A 20,963-nucleotide genomic window follows, 5' to 3' on the forward strand; every position below is an offset into this window, starting at 1 on the left:
CAAAGAGGAAATTGCGGGAGCCCAGATTTATATTTACGAGCTGTCCTTAAATACAGGAGAGGTTTCGAAAGACTGGAGGGTGGCAAATGTAGTGCCTCTTTTCCAGAAGGGCTGCACAATGCTGGGGACTATAGGCCAGTGAGCTTAACATCTGTAATTGGAAAGTTACTAGAGAGTATTCTGAGGGATAGGGTATATAGGCATTCAGACGGGCAAGAGCTGATTAGGGATAGTCAGCATGGTTTTGTATGTGGGAGGTCGTGTCTCACAAATCTGATTGAGTTTTTTGAAGACATGACCAAAAAGATCGATGAGGGCAGACCTGTAGATGTTGTATACATGGATTTCAGTAAGGCATTTGACAAGGTTCCAGATGGTAGGCTGCTCTGGAAGGTTAGATTGCATGGGATCCAAGGAGAGATGGCAGAATGGAGAGCAAATTGGCTCCAGGGAAGGAAGCAGAGGGTGATGGTGGAAGGTTGCTTCATGGACTGGAGGCCTGTGACTAGTGGAGTGCCTCTGGGTTCGGTGCTGGGCCCGTTACTGTTGGTCATCTACATCAATGATTTTGATGAGAACATACAGGGCAAGATTAGCAAGTTTGCTGATGATACAAAAGTGGGTGGTTTTGAAGATAGTGAAGATGGTTGTGAATGATTGCAACAGGATCTGGATCGATTGGCCAGGTGGGCTGAGGAATGGTTGATGGAATTTAATGCAGAAAAGTGTGAGGTGTTGCATTTTGGGGCACCTAACAAGGCCAGGACGTACACAGTGAATGATAGGCCTCTGGGGAGTGTTGTAAAGTGGAGGGATCTACGAATGCATTTGCATGGTTCCTTGAAGGTCGAGTCGCAGGTAAATAAGGTGGTGAAAAAAGGCTTTTGGCACATTGGCCTTCATCAGTCAGAGTATTGAGTATAGAAGTTGGGAGGTCAACTTGCAGTTGTATAAGACGTTGGCGAGACCGCATTTAGAATATTGTGTTCAGTTCAGGGCACCATGTTATAGGAAAGGTATTGTCAAGCTTGAAAGGGTTCACAGAAGATTCAAGAGGATGTTGACAGGACTAGAGAGTGTGAGCTATAGGGAGAGGTTGAGTAGGCTGGGTCTCTATTCCTTGGAGTGCAGGACGAAAAGGGGTGATCTTATAGCGGTGTATAAAATCACGAGGGGAATAGGTCAGGTAGATGCACAGAGTCTCTTGCCCAGAGTAGGGGAATCGAGGAGGACCAGAGGACATAGGTTCAAGGTGAAGGGGAAAAGATTTAATAGGAATCTGAGGGGTAACTTTTTCATAGAAAGGGTGGTGCATGTATGGAACAAGCTGCCAGATAAGGTAGTTGAGGCTGAGACTTTCCCAACGTTTAAGAAACAGTTAGACATGGGTACATGGATAGGACAGGTTGGAGGGATATGGTCCAAGTGCAGGCAGGTGGAACTATGTAGCCTAGACATGTCGGCTGGGCAAGTTGGGCCAAAGGGCCTGTTTCCAACACTGTATCACTATGATTCAAAAACACATTTTGGGTAATAAAAACAAAAAATATGGGGACACCCAGCAGCCCAACCAAGAACTATGGGAAGAAAAACAGTTTTGGGTCTTCTCGTCTCTGCACTATTTCACTTCAAGACATAATAAAATAAGTTGTACCAGTGCAGTGATAAGGTGTGTTGTATTATCAGGATGACAGCATTCATGTCAAAGCTTTGTAGCCAAGGCAACATCAGGCTGTATAATTGATCAGGGATTATAAAGCATAATTCTAAGTTGTGCATTTACTAAAAATGTTGGCAAACATTCCTCCTTCAGATATCAAACAAATTAATTGCATATTTCATTCATGTCCTGTTTTTGTTACCTTGCTGTACATAAATTGTTTGGCATGTTTGCTGATATAACAGCATTTCATTGATTTCAAGATGCTCTACAATACATCAATGACATATAATAAGTTACCATGTAAATGCAAGTCCTTCCTATTCAATAAAAAGCCATTGGAAAGGGAGATTTCTGAATTTCTTTCAATTTCATTTTGCAGAAAACCCTAAAGAAATCAAATATGGAAAAGCAAGGCCCTACACCGCAGCATTTATTTTCTTTTGCCTTTGCATAAATAATAGTACCCTGTACTTAGAAAGTTAAAAAAGTTTATTTTTTCCAAAACTAACAAAATAGCAAACAATATAGGCTAATCAAGATTTTAGATGTTGAATAATTCAGAAATACTTTTGACAGATAATTATCAGTGCATCAATGATATTAGACAAGACATTCTCACGCAGTCCAAGCTATGTAATAAGACTAATTTGTTTCACTAATGATAATAAAAAAGATAAATCCAGACCAGGACACTGTGGTCAATTCTCCCTCTCAACTTCAGACAGTGATCAAAGAAAACGACATGCCTGACCAGTCTCATTTAAATGAGGGCACCTTAGAGAATTCCTGTACTACACAGGAATGCCAACCTAGATTTTTGCACTGGAATGTGCTTCAAACCCGAAACTGTATTGCTCATTAGCAACTAAGTACTTCAAGCAGACAGCTTTCCTTTTTTTTGCACTCTGTCCACTTTAGCCATTGGATACTATCATTATAAATTTGCGTACTATAAATTTAGATTATATTCCGAGCCATTCTGGTTCAGCCACTCTGGTATGAAAAAAAATCAAAAAATGCTGAAGATTAACAGGTCGGGAAGCATTTATGGAGAAAGAAACAAAAGTCAGGAAGCATCTATGGAGAAAAAAAGTTAATGATTCATGTCAATTGATTTTTAATCAGAGCTGGGGGGGGGGGGGGGGGACACACGAGACAAGCAACTTTCAAAATGCAGAAAGAGCATGGGAAAGAGAGAACTAGGAAATGTTTGTGGTAGGGTGGTAACCAAGGTTATCCAGGAGTCAATTGCTTTCAATGTCCTACAGTTAACCATAGCCAATTTGCTTGTAGGACTGTAAAGAGAGATGTATGAGCTTAGTTCAAGGGCATAGCAATTCGTCCCCATCCATAATATTCCATGAGAGGGTGGGTAATGAACCGACTTCTTGAATCACTGTAGTCTTTTTATTGAAGATATTTTCATGATGCTTTTCGACAGGGAGTTGTAGGATGGGAGGAAAAAAATTGTGACCTTAACTCAATATTTCCCTCTTCACAGACGATGCCCAATGCTGGATATTTCCAATATTCCTATCTACTTCAGATTATCAGCATTTTCTGTGTTCTGCATCTCACTGTTTCAGCATGTTGTTTCCCCCTCCCTCTCTCTAATTGCCCACTGATCTTTTATTTACAATACTCCAGTAAGGTCAGTTTTGATTGATTACATGCATGCACTAAAACTACTGGACAATGTTGGTCTCAATTCTACAACAAGTCCCACTTTCTCGAGTTAGTCACAAATTCTCCTGAGTTATTCACAAATTCTCCCGAGTTTTCAAACTCGCAGAATGTTTGTAACGAGTCCGTAGGAGTCCGTGGATATATCGTGGTGGCTCGTTATGCCAGCCGTAGGTACTCGGGGCATCAGTTAAGTCGGGACGTTTTTTCGGCCTGATGAAAAATGTCCACGAGTAAAAAAATAACCCCGACTACCTACGGCTGGCATAACGAGCCGCTACGATATATCCACGGACTCCTACGTCCGCCTACGGACTCGTTACGAACATTCTGTGAGTATGAAAACTCGGGAGAATTCGTGAACTCAGGAGAATTTATGAATAACTCGGGAAAGTGGGACAGGCCATTCACTTTTCCTGCCCTGATGAAGAGTTGTTGACCAGTAAACATTTTCTCACTACAGATACTGCCCAAGCAGTATTTTCTGTACGTTGTGTTTATCTTAAAGTGTGTTTATACATATTTATAGTGACTGAGCCACATTGCAATGTCATGCAATTGGCTTTGTATGTTTTTAATTTTTGTGCCAGGACACATGAAAATGTAACATCTCCCTATCAACCAACCAGAAAGTCAGTACAGAATGCAGAAGGAAACAAGTGTCCAGTTCATCCTCTGCATTGCAAGATTATTTTTTCATTTTGCTGCAACTTATCTCACCAGTACATTTGGGTGTGTGCCCAAGGATATGACAACTCCCTTCAATAAACTAACATTGAGCCCATCCTTCAATGCTGATTACATGTCTTTCTTTGTGAAGCCAAGATTAGACAACGGTTGCTGAAAACTTACCAAACACAGGATACGTTATGATGTTCTGACTACCTGATGTTTTATTATTACAGTAAATAAGATGAACGATTAGAGAGAGCCAAGAGGTTCATAGTGCGGCTTTCAGAGGAACTGCAGATGCTGGTTTAAACCGAAGATAAACACAAAATGCTGGAGTAACTCAGCGGGACAGGCAGCATCTCTGGATAGAAGGAATGGGTGATGTTTCAGGTCGAGACCCTTCTTCAGACTGGCAGATGGGTCTCGACCCAAAATGTCACCCATTCCTTCTATACAGAGATGCTGCCTGTCCCGCTAAGTTACTCCAGCATTTTGTGTCTATCTTCGGCTTTCAGAGGTTACTGATTTATAGTTATACACGAGATGGACTAATAAATGGTGAGTAAATGCAAAGCAATAACCATCTACAACAAGATGGAAATACCTATCCTTGACATTAAATAGTATGACTATTAATATCTTCAGTTTTATCACTGACCACCAACTTAACTGGTCTAACGGCATAAATGCTGTGTAGAAACAAGGAATAACAGATGCTCGTTATTACACAAAATGACTCAAAATGCAGCAGAAACTCAGCAAGTCAGACAGTATCTCTGGAGAACCTGAAGATTGGAGGTGATGTTTTGGGTCATGTTTGAAAAAGGGCCACGACCCGAAGCATCACCTATCTACGTTCCCCAAAGAAATTGCCTGACCTGCTAAGTTACTCCAGCATTCTGTGTAGATAAATGCCTTGTAAGACCAGGTTGGAGGTTGGATATCCTGCAGCTTACCCCCTGACACCTCAAGGCCTTCCCATAATTCACACAAAATGAATTAGAAGCGTAATAAAATACTCTTCCATAGCTTAGATGAGTACAGCACCAACATCTATAAAGACTCAAAACCACCCAGAATAAAGCAACCCACTTGATTTTCATTTCATCTAGCATTAAACATTCATTCCTGCAACTACCAGAGTACGGTGGCTGCAGTCTACACCATGCACAAAATGTACAATAGTCACTCACCCAAATCAGTTATTACTAACACCAAGGAAAACAAGGGCAGCAAAGGCATTGGAACATGGCATTTGTTGCTTCCCCTCCGTCACACACCACCCAAACTAGGAAAAAGATTGTGTGCAGGAAGGAACTGCAGAGTCTGAAGAAGGGTCTCGACCCATTCCTTCTCTCCAGAGATGCTGCCTGTCCCGCTGAGTTACTCCAGCTTTTTGTGTCTATCTAGAAAAAAGATTACTGGTTCTTCATTGTCACTCGGTCTTCATCCTACAACTCCCTGTGCAAAAGCATCATGGAAATATCTTCAATAAAAAAGACTGCAGTGATTCAGTTCATTACCACCACCTCATGGAATACTAGGGATGGGGAAGAATTGCTAACCTTGTCAGTGATACCCTGATTGCAAATATTAACACAAATCACAAAGCAGCTATTGAACTGATATTAGAAACATAGAAACATAGAAATTAGGTGCAGGAGTAGGCCATTCGGCCCTTCGAGCCTGCACCGCCATTCAATATGATCATGGCTGATCATCCAACTCAGTATCCCGTACCTGCCTTCTCTCCATACCCCCTGATCCCCTTAGCCACAAGGGCCACATCTAACTCCCTCTTAAATATAGCCAATGAAGTGGCCTCAACTACCCTCTGTGGCAGAGAGTTCCAGAGATTCACCACTCTCTGCGTGAAAAAAGTTCTTCTCATCTCGGTTTTAAGGGATTTCCCCTTTATCCTTAAGCTGTGACCCCTTGTCCTGGACTTCCCCAACATCGGGAACAATCTTCCTGCATCTAGCCTGTCCAACCCCTTAAGAATTTTGTAAGTTTCTATAAGATCCCCTCTCAATCTTCTAAATTCTAGAGAGTATAAACCAAGTCTATCCAGTCTTTCTTCATAAGACAGTCCTGACATCCCAGGAATCAGTCTGGTGAACCGTCTCTGCACTCCCTCTATGGCAATAATGTCCTTCCTCAGATTTGGAGACCAAAACTGTACGCAATACTCCAGGTGTGGTCTCACCAAGACCCTGTACAACTGCAGTAGAACCTCTCTGCTCCTATACTCAAATCCTTTTGCAATGAAAGCTAACATACCATTCGCTTTCTTTACTGCCTGCTGCACCTGCATGCCTACCTTCAATGACTGGTGTACCATGACACCCAGGTCTCGCTGCATCTCCCCCTTTCCCAATCGGCCACCATTTAGATAATATCCCAATCGGCCACCATTTAGATAATATTGGTCTGCTATTTCTTTGTCTCCATTTGCGATTGCAAGAATCCTAAATTTGTCTTCACTAATCTTTTTTCCTCTTTACATTGATGTAAAAACAACTACTTTTGCTACTTTTTAAAATATATCTCAATGGAACTAATGCTTCTTAAACCTTCTTGAAATTTCTTCTTAAATCCACCGCAAGTTTTATTTTTGTACCAGACACCAATGAATTGCTTTAATTCATTCATGTGCTCTTGAAATGTTTCCCATTGGCTATCCACTATCAACCCTTTAAGTAATGTTTCACAATCTAGCACAGACGATTCACACCTCTTATTTTTGATTTCCTTTATTTAGATTCTGACTCTCAACTCAAAATTAACATTCAATTTTAACGCTCAAAAAACAAACACCTGTGAAGGAAAATGGCCAGGCTATGATTCGGATCGAGACCCTTAATCTGAACTGAGTAGACGGAAGATAAACTATTACTGCAATTTTTGGGCTACCAATGTTAGATTCTATTCATTTGTCCCGTTCCGCCCATCGGTTGATTGCTTTTACCACATTAATCACCCGAAGATCTATTTTATTTAAACCCTCCGACCACACTCCACTGGTACTCTGAAACAATATCATGTTTAAATTTAGAAAAAATCAGGAGTGACATAGTTGAACCCTTGGTTAGATTTGATAAGACTTGGGGAAAATTTATTCAACACTTTCACACAACATAAATTGCTCCGTCTCCAACCGTTATAAAAATTATTTTACCTCTATATGATGGAACGGACTTGACGACAAACAAACTTAAATTGTTGAAATTCTCAGAGATTCTGTTTTGCTTTTTTTTTTCTCTTTAGTTTAGGGAGGTTTTATTTCTTCCTTTTTTCCTTTTTTTTCTTTTTATCTTTGTTTTTTTCTACATACAGGTATATGTTTTCTTTTAAACATTTAACAATATTTACATAGAGACCGGGAGGTCTATATTCAATGTGTATTTTGACACTGGACTCGTATTAGGTTATATCTGATATTAACGTAATCCTGATCCCTATGTATTAATATCATTGTTATGTTTATCATTATTCTTTTGTTTTTATTGGAAAAAAACAAATAAAAATATTTTAACAGAAAGGAAGATGTGATAAGAAAGAGGTGAGAAGGCAGTGCAAGAGCTGGAAATAAAGGTTAATTCTTGGGAGCGGGCATTGACTGGTGGATGGATTCAGATGAAAAGAGTCACAGAGCCGAGGAAATAATTGGAGGAGGTAACAAGGAGCTGCAGTTGATGGAATCTGATGGGGAAGGAGGTGGGGTATTGGTCCAAATAAGGGACGTGGGATAGGCCGACAGGAACAGTCGGGAGAAGAGGATCTGATAAAAGAATGGGCAAATGGAGTGGGAGGGGAAAGTGGTTGAATGAGAAGGGGTGGGTGTTTGTTGTTACATGGAAATCTGGGTAGAAGGGGGGAGAGAATGACTGAGGGGAGTAAGTTACCTGAAATGACAGAATTCTTTGCTCTTACCATCAGGTTGCAGACTACCCAGCTAGGTTTACATACAACCCACACTAACATATTCTGACCTTTGAGGTCTTAGCTTCACCAATAGATTCCACATGAAAGATCTCAGAGCCAATATTTTAACTCACGGTGGAATTGATTCCCTCTTTTGCTACTTTGCTTTCTTTTCGCCTCTTCTTCCTGAATATTGAGTATCCTTAGATGTTCAGTTCCCATCCACGCTCACCCTGTAGCCATGTGTCTGTAACTGACACTGTGTGCACAGTTATTTTGCACTTTTGATAAATTGGCAGCACCCAATAATTAACATGCTACCTGGGTTTATGGGCTTGAGTTGTAGGGAGAGATTAGATAGGCTGGCACATTTATCTTTGGAGTTTAGGTTTATAATTGTCATGTGTACTGAGTGAAAAGATTTGATTTGCATGCTTTAGTTTAGTTTAGAGATACAGCTTTGAAACAGCCCTTCGGCCCACCGAGTCTGCCCCTCACATTAACATTATCCTACACATATTAGGGACAATTTACAAATTTAGCCAAACCAATTAACCTACAAACCTGTATGTCTTTGGACTGTGGGAGGAAACCAGAGCTCCCGGAGAAAACCCATGCAGGTCAAGGGAATAATGTACAAACTCCGCTATCCAATTAAAACAGATAATACTGTGCATAAATACAACCAAGCCAAACCATAGGTAGAGCATAAGGAAAGATGTTCCTCTGACAGAAAGTCCAATGCGTGCAATAGGGTAGAAGGTAATTGGATTGTACCTTAGCTTATGGAAGGAATGTTCAGAAGCCTGATAACAGAGGAAGAAGCTGTTCTCGAGTCTGGTGGTGCATGTTTTTTAGCTTTTGTACCTTTTGCCTGAGGGCAGCAGGGAGAACGAGGAATGACTGGGGTGAGTGAGATCCTTGATTACATGGGCTGTTTTCCCAAGGCAGCATGGTCTAGATTAGGCTACGATAGATTAGGCTACATTCACAACTTTCTGCAATTTCTTGTTGTCTTGGCAGAGCTGATCCCAAACCAAGCTGTGATGCACATCAAGTAACCTTTTCACACAAAGGGTGGTGGGTGTATTGAACAAGCTGCCAGAGGAAGAAGTGGAGGCAGGGACTATCCTGACATTTAAGAAACAGTTAAACAGGTACATGGATAGAACAGGTTTGGAGGGATATGGCCCTATCGCAGTCAGGTGGGACTAATGTAGCTGGGACATGTTGGCCGGAGTGAGCAACATGGGCCGAAGGACCTGTTTCGACACTGTATAACCCTATGACTATGATTCTAAGTATACTTTCTGTGGCACATCTATAGAAGTTTGTAAGAGTCATTGGCGACATGCCAAATTTCTTCCGTCTTTTGCGCAAGTTGAGGCATTGGTGTGCCTTCTTGGCTATCGCTTAAATGTGGATGGCCTTCGATAGATCATTGGTAATATTTATGCAACGGAACTTAAAGCTCTGAACCATTTCCACATCGGCACCATTGATGCTGACTGGGGCATGTGCTCCATCATATTTCCTGAAATCGATAACTAGCTCCCATGTCTTGCTGACATTAAGGGAGAAGTTGTCGTCCTGACATTATGCTACTAAGTTTTCTATCTCCTTCCTGTACTCCATCTTGTCATTGTTCGTGATCCGACCCACCAAAGAGAGGACATCTGCAAACATAGAAACATAGAAATTAGGTGCAGGAGTAGGCCATTCGGCCCTTCGAGCCTGCACCGCCATTCAATATGATCATGGCTGATCATCCAACTCAGTATCCCGTACCTGCCTTCTCTCCATACCCTCTGATCCCTTTAGCCACAAGGGCCACATCTAACTCCCTCTTAAATATAACCAATGAACTGGCCTCATGTGGATATAGTTAGAGCCAAATTTGGCCACACGGTCATAAGTGTATAGGGAGTATAGTGAAGGACTAAGAACACATCCTTGCCAGGCACTGTTTTTAAAATTTTATTGTCATCTATCTAGAGATTGTAGTCTGTAGTTGAGAACATCGAGGAGCCAATGGAAAAAGTGGTGCTGACTCCTTGGTCCAGGAATATGGTGATGCGTTTGAATGGGATTATGGTGTTAAAGGCAGATCTATAGTCGATAAATAGGAGTCTGGTGTATGAGTCCTTGTTGCTGAAGTGTTCCATAGATGAGTTTAGGGCCAGCCAGATGGCATTTGGTGTGGACCTGTTGCGACAGTGGGCAATCTGCGTGGATCAAGGGTGTCTGGAAGGCTGGAATTAATGTGTGCCATCAACAGTCTCTCAAAACACTTCATGATTGTGGCTGTCAGAGCCACATGATAATAGTCAGTAAGGCACGCTCTCTTGCCTTTTGACATTGGGATGATAGTGGTCTTTTTAAAGCAGGTGGGGACCTCAGAATGGAGGAATAAGGTTAAAGATGTCTGTGAATATTCTGCCGGCTGATCTGCAGAGGTCCTGAGGAGTAACATTATTGAGGTGCACAATATCATGAGGGGCAGGGATAAAGTGAACACGCACAGTCTTTTTCCCAGGTAGAGGATTCTAAACCACAGGGTTTATATAAATATCTAAATACAGGGGAGAGATTGAACAGAGATTTAAAATTGAGCCATTTTTTTCACAACTTTAAAGTCGAGGATATTTTATTCTGCATCTGGTATGCTCCATCTTTCACAACTTTAAAGTACATCAAATAAATCTTTAAACACTGTAATACATCAGCATGCTGACAATTCCAAAGTAGTCCCACAAATGTTTCACTGTTTTCAAGCAGTCATAATAGACACTGATCAAAGGGCAGGAGGAAGCATAAAAGTATAATATGCTTGCACCATTTGACATAGCCAGTCATTGCAAACGACATTGCCTTGAACTTTGTATTACAAAGGCTATGAACCAATTCACTCCAGGGTCTGAAGAAGGGTCCTGACCTGAAACGTCATCATCTTTTTTCTCCAGAAATGTTGCCTGACCTGTGGAGTTACTTCTACACTTTATGACTATCCTTGGTATGAACCAGCATCTGTAGTTCCTTTCGACACATTTTGTCCAACTTCTTTATCCACTGGTTACCAAACGTCAGGGACCCGAAACATCACCCATTCCTTCTCTCCAGAGATGCTGCCTGTCCCACTGAGTGACTCCAGCATTTTGTGTCTACCTTCAACCCCAAACATTAAGTCTGTTTCTCTTCCCCTTGAAGTTCTTTAGCCGAGTACACACTGTCATCAATCAGTATTTATTTCAAATTCCCAACATCGGCAGCAACTTGAACAGAAAATCAAAGTAGTGGGGGAACACAGCTGGGCAGATAACATCTGATGGAGGGAAATAGACAATGTTTTGGATCGGGATTCTTCTTCAAGGCTCTGTTTGCTATTTTTGCTCAATATTCCAGTATCTGCAGTGTCATGTATTCCCATCCTCAGCAACTTGTAAACGTCTAGTACCATCATGCACCCTCAAAGAGCTAAATCAGCGGATAATACAGTAACTCCTATTTCATTGTTCTGTTTCGGCACATATGACAATAAAACATTTTTGATTCTTGAAAGACAACTATGACGTTAAAAATCCGATTTGGACTGAATGCATTATCCTGTCCATGTCACGCGGCAGTAAATAAAAACGTTGCTGTAAATTTGCTTTAACAAAGAATCGGAAATTGTATGTTACAATTCATAAAATTATATAGTGAGAATCAAAGGTTGACACAAAATGCTGGAGTTAACTCAACGGGGCAGGCAGCATCTCTGGAGAGAATGAATAGGTGACGTTTCGGGTCGAGACTGAGTCAGGGGAGAGGGAGACTAGAGATACGGAAAGGTAAGGCATGACAACCACAGATCAAAGCAGATGCTGATCAAGGAAATGCAGAATGATTCATTGGGAGAAAGGGAAAGCAAGGGTAACGTGAAGTTAAATAAATCAATAGAAAGACACAAAATGCGGGAGTAACTCAGCGGGACAGGCAGCATCCCTGGAGAGAAGAAAGGGGTGACGTTTCGGATCGAGAAGTTTCTTCAGAAATCAATATTCATACCGCTGCGTTGTAAGCTGCACCAAGCAGGGAATCAAACCCTGACGACTTTGATGGAAGCACTCAAATGTCCGGGTGCTGTCACCAGGCCTCTCACCTCTCACTGCTCAACAAGCGCTGCCGGTTCAAAGGGCGTTGCCAAGGAGCTGACGTGGCCGCGGCCCTCATTTGAAAACAAATCGCCGCCCTCAGCTGCTGCCGCCGCCGCCGCCGCACCACGTGGTTCCCCCGCACCACGTGGTCCACCCGCGAGCGCGGCCGCTGGGTGACGGCCTCTTCGTGACGTCGCCGCTGTGGTTGACGTTCCCCTCCCCTCCCGCCGCCATGTTCTGAGCAGCTATCCCACCGCCGCGGACAGAAAAATAATAACAAATCATAATGATCATTCTTCGGTGAGAGGAGAAACAAAACCCAGCCAGCACTGGTCATCGGAGAGTTTGCTTTCGCGTGTCCCCGGACAGAAAATCACCTTTATATTTTGTTTGTGTTGGGGGAAGGAAGCCGGTAGCTGTTCTGTCACTCAGGTTAGTTTACAAGTTGTTTGCTTTTAGGGTGTCCGCCCTCCATCTTGACAGCGTTCAGGGATGAAGCACCGAATACATGCCGCCAGGGCTGTGTTTTCCTTTTATTTTGTGAAGCCTGGTGATTACATTTTGTTTTTGTCTGGCGACATTCGTGCCATATTGTAGAGTCAGCCCCCGAATAGTGTTTAGCGATGCGTGATGGTCTGGACAGAGGCTTTTAAGTGAATTGGAGCAGTCGCAGTTTATTGAATGAGCAGCCAGTCCTGTGCTCACTTTCCCTGGGATTAGTTGCGTGAGGGGTTTGGTGCAGCTCAGCTGATGTAGCTGCAGTTCGCTGCTGTCCAACGTGGCTGGGTTTGTCTTTAACTCATGGTTGGTGTTTAGCACGGAATATCTTGGATACTCTTCGTCTATTTTCCCGGTTTGACGATGAAATATCAATTCGCCATTATATAGGTGGAGACATTGAAACGTTTTCTAGTAAACGTTGCAGTTGATGTTTTTTCCCCCTAATCGTGTAAATTGGAAATTCAGTGAAGTAAATATCGCAAACAGGTTAAATGAAATCCATGCTTTAAGTACCACTTTTATAGATATCTGCGGCTCTATTTTATATTCTGCAAGGCATACAAAGGTATATACAAGTCATTTTATCTCTGATAACAAATCTTTAAGCCACGTACCATGTCTAATATCAGTATGATTTCTAGATACCGTTATTACTTCGGTAGAGCTGTCACATAGTATATTCCGCTTTTAGAAGTAAAAACTATCGTATTATTTTCATGCAAAACACGAATCGTGTCAGCTGATGCTTTCTAACATCAGCTGCTCTCTTGTGTGTTTAAAACAAACCAAGTTTATTTCCATCACCTAATGTGACATGTCATGACAAAACTCTCTGTAAAGCCCAAATGAGAGAGGTGAATATATCTGTAAAGCCCAAATGAGAGAGGTGAATATTAATTGAAATAAAGAAGAAAAACTCCCTTTGTCCAAGATGCCACGATACATGATTTTTGGATACCACTTGAATACGTTTCCTTTCGTGGTTTATATCATATAAATCCCCAGGAGGGCTTTGCTGCCTACCATTCAACACACTGGAGTTTGTTTATTGTGCCTTTTGTCATATTAGAGAAACAGCAATCCATGGCTGAGTATTACTAAGTAAGCACATTAAAATAGAATTATCACCTTTTAGTTGGAGAATTACCTGAAAGTTAGATGGGACTATTTACTCAAAGAATGATTACATTGTCTTTGAATCAACACGTGACTTTGTTGCCTCTTTTGAGTCAGAAATCAGCATCAAGGTATAGTAACTTCAAAACTGTAGGTAAAGCCATTCTAGGTAACACAAACTTAGATTTGGGGACAATTCCTGGATGTGATAGATGAATTGATATTTTCCAGAGGGAAAACAAGTACACAAATCTGGGTGAATATTATATTTTCTAAATCTACATCTTAGGGTGCTAACTAATTTATTAAAAAAAAGACTCTCTAATAACGGAATTGCTGGTGATGTACCACAGTGGTATTTGTGGTATATTAAAACAAATCATTTTTGAGTACTAAGCTCTGGAAATGTTTGGAACTGCACTTCACTCAAAGTGGCATAATTGAAACTAAGGATATTTTAATTTTAAGGTAGATAATTTAACTTTTGATACTTGATAGTATTATTCTTATCATTCTTAATATCATTTCTAAGGTTAGATCCATGCAATTATTCTTAATAATTTTCTCATAGTCATTTTTGTTTAGCCACTGACTGCAAAATTAGCTCTAACCGCCTATGTTGCAACCTCAAAAGATTGAGAATTTGTACATAGAAATTAATTTAGTTGGTTTGGAGAACTAACGTTTTTTCAAAACCATGCCCAAGGTAATTAATGCTATAGTTTCTCTGTGTAACCATTGAAATCAAACTATGTTTTCCAAAATCAATTTAATGCTGTTCTTTGCACTAGAGGAGTAGTGGTTGTTGAGTTTGTTGGTATCTATGGAGGAATATGATTAATTATGTTGGATATAATTCATCCTATTAATCTTGCAGTTTGTTTCAGCATCTCTCGCTTTTTTTTTGCAACTAAATCTTTGTCATGAAGCGTCAGACAATATATACCTTTGTATATATTTTTGGTTTAAAAAAGCTTAAGTTGTGTTCCAACTGTTAGCTATATAAAATCATGTGCAAAGTTCATGAATTGGAGTGGAACTAGGTGTAATGATAGTGATGAAACATGGGCCTACTGTGCATCTGCAGAAGTAAGAATCATTAAAGACAAGCAGAATGTCTTTAATCTTCTAAGGAACTAGAAGGTGTTGTTGTGCTTTCCTGGCCACAGCTTCAATGTGGTTAAGGACAAATGTTGGCAATATTTAGCCTGAGAAATTTAAAGCTCTTCACCATCTCTACTTTGGCGACATTGATTCTGACTGGGGAGGTCCACTACCTTGCTTCCTGCAATCAATAACTAGCTCCTTTATCTTGCTGACATTGAGGGAGAGATTGTTGTCTTGCCACCCTGTCCCTAAACTCTCCATCTGCTTCCTGTACTCCACTCATCATTATTTGAGATCTGGCTCATTACATTGGTGCCATCTGTAAACTTATAAATGTGGTTAGAGTAGATTTTGGCCGCATAGTCATAAGCGCATTATGTTCCAGGAGTTTGGAGATGAGTTTTATTGGGTTCCTGGTGTTGACGGCATAACTATAGTCAATAACTAGAAGTATGGCGCAGCTGTCCTCATTATCTAAGTGTTACAGTGATGAGGGTAGGGCCAGGGAGATGGCGAGTGCCATCTAGATGGAGCTTCACTGAAAATATCCCAGGCCCATGTCTGCACAGATGGAGGCTGTGAGTGCACTAGTTGACCTTTATCAAATGCTGCACGAAGCTGGCGCAAAGATAACAATACAGTAAGTCACAATGTGCTATATTCATTTTGTTTTAAATGATGGCCTTGATACAGTAAGATCAGAAACTATTGAAAAAAGGAAGCTCAGCCTGTATTTGTCTACCAAATACACAAAAATTAAAATATGCAGGGTTTGCTGCTCATATGTAAACTGTAACTACATTAGCATTCATGGATCAGTTCTATGCATGCTTCGATAGGAAGAACACTGATGTGCTTTCTCGGGCCCCCACAGCCACTGATGGTATTGCAATCTCCGTCACCAAGTCCGACTTCAGAAGACCCTTCAGGAATGTGAAACCTCGGAAAGTGTCTAGACCTGATGGTTTACCTGATTGAATTTTCAAAGCGTTCAAGAACCAACTGGCTGGAGTTTTTGTGGACATCTTCAACCTCTCATTTCTGAGGTTCCCACCTGCTTTAAAAGGCCATCAATAATACCGATGTCCTAGAAGAGTGAGGTGAGATGCTTCAATGACTACCGGATCAGTGGCACTAATGTCCATGGTGATGCAGTGCTTTGAGGTTGGTTATGATGCATATCAACTATCTCAGCAAGAACCTGGGCCCACTACAAGTTGCCTACCGTCACAATAGATCATTGGGGGATGCAATCCCGCTGGATCGCCACTCTGCACTGGAAGCTTGGACAATAAAAACACTGTCAGGCTGGTGTTCATGGACTACTGCTCGGCGTTCAACACCATCATACCCTCCAAACTTATTATCAAACTCTGAGAAATGGTCCTCTGCTCAACCATTTGCAATTGGATCCCCAACGTCTTTATCAACAAAATCGGTACAAATTGGCAACGACACTTCCTCCTATCTAACCATAAGCACGGGTATTAAAAGGCTGTGTGCTCAGTCCCCTGCTCTACTCTATACCCTTGACTGTGTAGCAGGACACAGTTCCAACTTTGCTGACAACACCACCTTTGTTGGCGAGGTTCATATGACAATGAGTCAGACTATAGCGGGGAGATTGATTATCTGATTGAATGGCGCCAGAACAGCTAAACTTGCTCTCAAAGTCAGTAAAACTATGGATCTGATTGTTGACTTTAGAAAAGAAAGGCTGATCCACAAACCTGTCCTCTTCAATGGGACGGTGGTGGAGAGAATAAACCATTTCAAGTTTTGGGGCATGCATATCTCTGAAGATCTGTCCTGGATCCAGCATATTGATGAAATTATAAAAGAAAGCCCAACAATAGTTCTACTTCCTTAGAAGATTGAGGTGGTTCTGTATGTTGACATGCTCCCTTGAACTTTTACAGGTGTATGGTAGTGACTGGTTGCATCATGGCCTGGTTTGGCAGCTCAAACGCCCAGGACCGAAGGGGATTACAAAAGTGGTGAACATTGCCCGATACATCACGGGTATTGACTTCCAACCATCAAAGGGATCTATACAAGGCATTGTCTCAAAAAGGCAGACAGCATCATCAAGGTCCCACATCACCCTGGCCATGATCTCATTTCACTCCTGCCATCTGGAAGAAGGCATAGTAGTTCTGAAAACTGTAACATCCAGTTTCAGGATCAGCTTCTTCCCAACAACCATCAGGCTTTGAACACAATTAACCCCAACTAAACTACAAACTCGTGTAGGAAGGAACTGCAGATGCTGGTTTAAACTGGAGATAGACACAAAATGCTGGAGTAACTCTGGGTGCTGCCTGTCCTGCAAAATTACTCCAGCATTTTGTGTCTAAACTACAAACTACCTTTGTTGTACTGGGGACTTTGGGTTTTGTTTTTTGCATTATATTGGGTTTATTTTATTGATGAACATCTTTTTTTTTGTTTATCTATTATATTATCTGTTGACTCCTGTGTTTACAAATCTGTTGTGCTGCTGCAAATAAAAAAAATATTGTTCCATTTCAGTACCTATGACAATAAAAAAATTCTTGACTATTGTGCCATTTAATACAGGAAATATCCCAAGACAAAATAAGCTTTGGTAAAATCATTCCAAAGACAAGGATATCAAAAGAGAGAGAGATGGAAGTAGAATTCCAAAGCTTTCAATATGTAGAAGGCGGCAATTTGCTGACCGGAAGAGGATAGTGAATTTGCTAGTAAAAAGGGCAACACTGTAAGAGAACTATTGACTAAAGAGGTTGGATGGACAGCGAGGGATAAGGCCACGAAAGCATTCAAGTTTGCCAATTTTAAAACTCAAGACACTTCAATTGTCAGAACTCAATGAAGATCAAGATTGTTTATCTAGCAGGTTGCAGGATTATACTGATGGTTTAACTAACTAATACCGCACGTAGCTCACCAGTGCAGTGATGAGTTTTACAGAACTGAGCTTGCCAATTTTGATCTCAATTAGCAGCAATGTATGCACAAAACAATTTGGAATATTGTGTAGAAATATCTACCTGATACTGAAAATACACTTACATGTACAAAACGTGCAAAGGGTCAGACAAGGACAGGTTCCCACATGGTTACAACTTGCATTTACAGTTGAAGCTCATCAAGGGGCAAAGTCCAAGGGGCAAACGACCATTATTCTGTTTATTCTAGAAAAAAATGGAGTGACTAAAAGCTATCAAGATAAATAAAGATGCACATATTTTCTTCATTACAAAAGAGTAAATGTACAGATCTTAATGGTAAATGTATTACATTATCTGTAAATGGAATAATATCCACAAATAATGAGTGTGCATCGTCAAAAACCAAGTCCCAAACTTGTAGATGGATTCTGAATGCCAAACCTTGGCAGAAACATTCCAAATCTGTCAAATTACTCACAGATTCTACACTTGGCATAGCCGGGTGCATGGTTTACTAGCCATCAAAGCCAACGGGTCCTTTTGGAATTCTCATGCAGTATAACATGGATGCCTTGTTGTCACTCGGGATACAGGGCTTGATTTGCCCGACTAAGAAATTACAGAGAGTTGTGGATATAACAGTCCAACTCACAAACTAGCCAACCCGCCCCTGGCCCAATCAACCCCAACTACACCACATTGCCCCAGGAGAACACTCAACATAATCAAGGACCTTTTGGTCATTCCCTCCTTTCCCTTCCCAGCAAGCAGATGATACAAAAGCTTCAAAGCATGTACAACCAGATTCAGGAATACTCAGGATCTGTAGGAACAAATTGCAGATGCTGGTTTAAATCGAAGGTAGACACAAAATGCAGGAGTAACTCAGCGGGGACTGGCAGCATCTCTGGAGTGAAGGAATGGGTGACGTTTCGCGTCTGAAGAAGGGTCTCGACCTGAAAGTCACCCATTCCTTCTCTCCAGAGTTGCTGCCCGAGTTACTCCAGCATTTTGTGTCTACCTTCAGGAATGCTCAGTCCACCTTGGCCTACGTGATCTTCCGGTTGCCAAACATTTTAACTCGCCTTCCTATTCCCATACTGATTTTTCTGTCTCCTCCACTATCAGAGTAAGGCCACACGCAGATTGGGGGAACAGCACCTCATATTTCACTTGGGCAGTTTACAACCCAGTATGGTAATTTTTCTAATTTCAAATAACTCTTGCATTCCCTCCCCTCTCATCTCTTCCTTCCCCCCCCCCCCCCCCCCCCCCCCCTCCTCATCCCTACTAGTTACACTGTTTGCATCCTTAGATCTCTCCTGTTAGCACATCTTTCCCAGCCAACAATGGGTCATTATGGACTCCACCCTTCGTGAGGCCATCCGTTGCCGGCCTTGATTTGTTCTGGCCTTTTCTCGCCTCCAGTCTTGCCCCCAGCCTCCTCCTCTATCTTTCAGTTTGAAGAAAGGTTCCGACCCGAAACGTTACCTATTCCTTTTCTCCAGAGATGCTGTCTGACCCGCTGAGTTATTCCAGCATTTTGTGCCTTTCTTCAGGAACAGCTTCTTCCCCATTCTTAACAATCCTCTCGTGCTAGTGTGTAGTTCCAATCTTCCAACCTACCTCATTGCGGAGCTTTATTTTTTTTAACTGCACTTTCTCTGTAAATGCAATGCTATATTGCTGAAATACTAGATTCTGCACTTTGGTATTTTACTGTTTGCACTGCCTATTGTTCTTGTGTATTGTACTCGTGTATAGTACAATTGGACAGGATAGCACACAAACAAAACTTTTCACTGTATCTCGATACATGTGACAACAATAAACAAACACCACTATCAATACCAATTTGTGCTTGGTTAACTATTATAATTTTCTCTGAGATCAGTTAGTTTAGTGCAGCCTAAGACTGGACTCAAGGAAGGGGAAGAAATTGACTTTGGGTTTCTGCTCCCAGTTACTTCTTCTTCTTCTATATAGTGTTTTTTTGGCGGTTGGCAAACAACTTTTTTGGTGCATTACCGCCACCAACTGGCATGGAGTGTGGATCAAACAACACCATTACATATACTAATATCCTATATCCTTCCGAACAAATTGGTTACCCTAAGAAAAAGCAACAGGATTTGATAGCACTTATTTGAACTCCCTTGCAAAATATCTACCAAATCAAATTGTACTCCTTCTTTTCTGAACTGCTCACTCATCCGTTCTCTCTCCTCCTCATACCTCTCACAATGTACAATGACATGCTCTATCGTTTCCTCTTGCCCACAGTATTCACATCTGCCTGTATTATGCTTGCCCATTACAAAAAGTGTACTGTTCAGACCAGTGTGTCCAAATCTAATTCTTGAAATCACTGTCTCCTCTTCTCTGTTCTTTCCTGCACATCTCATCTCTCCCACTTTCCTCTGGACTCTGTAGAACCACCGTCCTTTCCGCTCTTCCTCCCATTGCTTTTGCCATCTTTCCTTCAGTCTTTGCTTAATAATGTCTTTGATTTCAGTTTTACCTATGTTAATACTTAAATCAATCTTACTTCTTTTTGTTACCTCTTTTGCTACCTTATCTGCCATTTTGTTTCCTCTAATGCCAATGTGTGCTGGTACCCATAAAAATATGACTGTAAGCCCCATCATTTGAATTCTGAATAGTGTTTGTTGTATTTCTATCAAAATGTCTGGTCTACTGTCTGAATGGCTGTGCTGTAAACTCTTTATTGCTAAACTTGAATCTGAACAAATAACTGTCCTTAAAGGCCTAGTATCCTCGACACACTACTGCTAACAATATTGCAATCATTTCACCTGTGTATACTGAGACCTCATTATTGATCCTCTTTCCTACTTTGATGTGAAATTCTGGTACAATAAATGCTACTCCCACTTTATCTACTGAATCTTTTGATGCATCTGTATAAATTTGGACAAAACTGTAGTATCTGTCAATGTATTCCTGTATGATGACTGAATTATACATATGCTGTTTATCCTTGTTTTTCTGTTCTAATATTGTAAAGTCTACTGTTGCATCTGGAAGTATCCAAGGTGGAATTGAAGGTAATGGAAGCGTTGGAACCACATTTAATTGTGCTATGCTGATTTGTATTGCTCTCTGGGTCACTGTCCATGCTCCCAGTTACTTTCTGGTGGATGCTCTAAAAATCTTTGTGTGAACTCTGATTGGGAGCATTAAAATTTAATGATAGTGTTTTTC

General features: G+C 41.2%; 2 protein-coding genes across 8 annotated transcripts in view; one reads left to right on the forward strand and one right to left on the reverse strand.

The window, feature by feature from the left end:
• The window catches only part of ascc2 (activating signal cointegrator 1 complex subunit 2), a 52,003-nt gene extending 39,877 nt beyond the window's left edge, over positions 1–12,126 (reverse strand). The window contains exon 1 of one of the 2 annotated variants that reach the window (XM_055655648.1): positions 11,990–12,126. The gene's annotated coding sequence lies outside the window, so the exon portion shown is untranslated. Of the gene's footprint in view, positions 1–8,719; positions 8,739–11,989 lie in introns of those variants that run through there. The other variant, XM_055655649.1, reaches the window with a different exon arrangement.
• A 145-nt stretch (positions 12,127–12,271) lies between these two features.
• Positions 12,272–20,963, forward strand: part of mtmr3 (myotubularin related protein 3) — a 95,759-nt gene continuing 87,067 nt past the window's right edge. For all 6 annotated transcript variants that reach the window (XR_008725503.1, XM_055655643.1, XM_055655645.1 and 3 more), the window contains exon 1: positions 12,272–12,510. The gene's annotated coding sequence lies outside the window, so the exon portion shown is untranslated. The remainder of the gene's footprint in view (positions 12,511–20,963) is intronic.

Source organism: Leucoraja erinacea, chromosome 25 (assembly GCF_028641065.1).
Source record: "Leucoraja erinacea ecotype New England chromosome 25, Leri_hhj_1, whole genome shotgun sequence".
NCBI classification, from domain to species: domain Eukaryota; kingdom Metazoa; phylum Chordata; class Chondrichthyes; order Rajiformes; family Rajidae; genus Leucoraja; species Leucoraja erinaceus.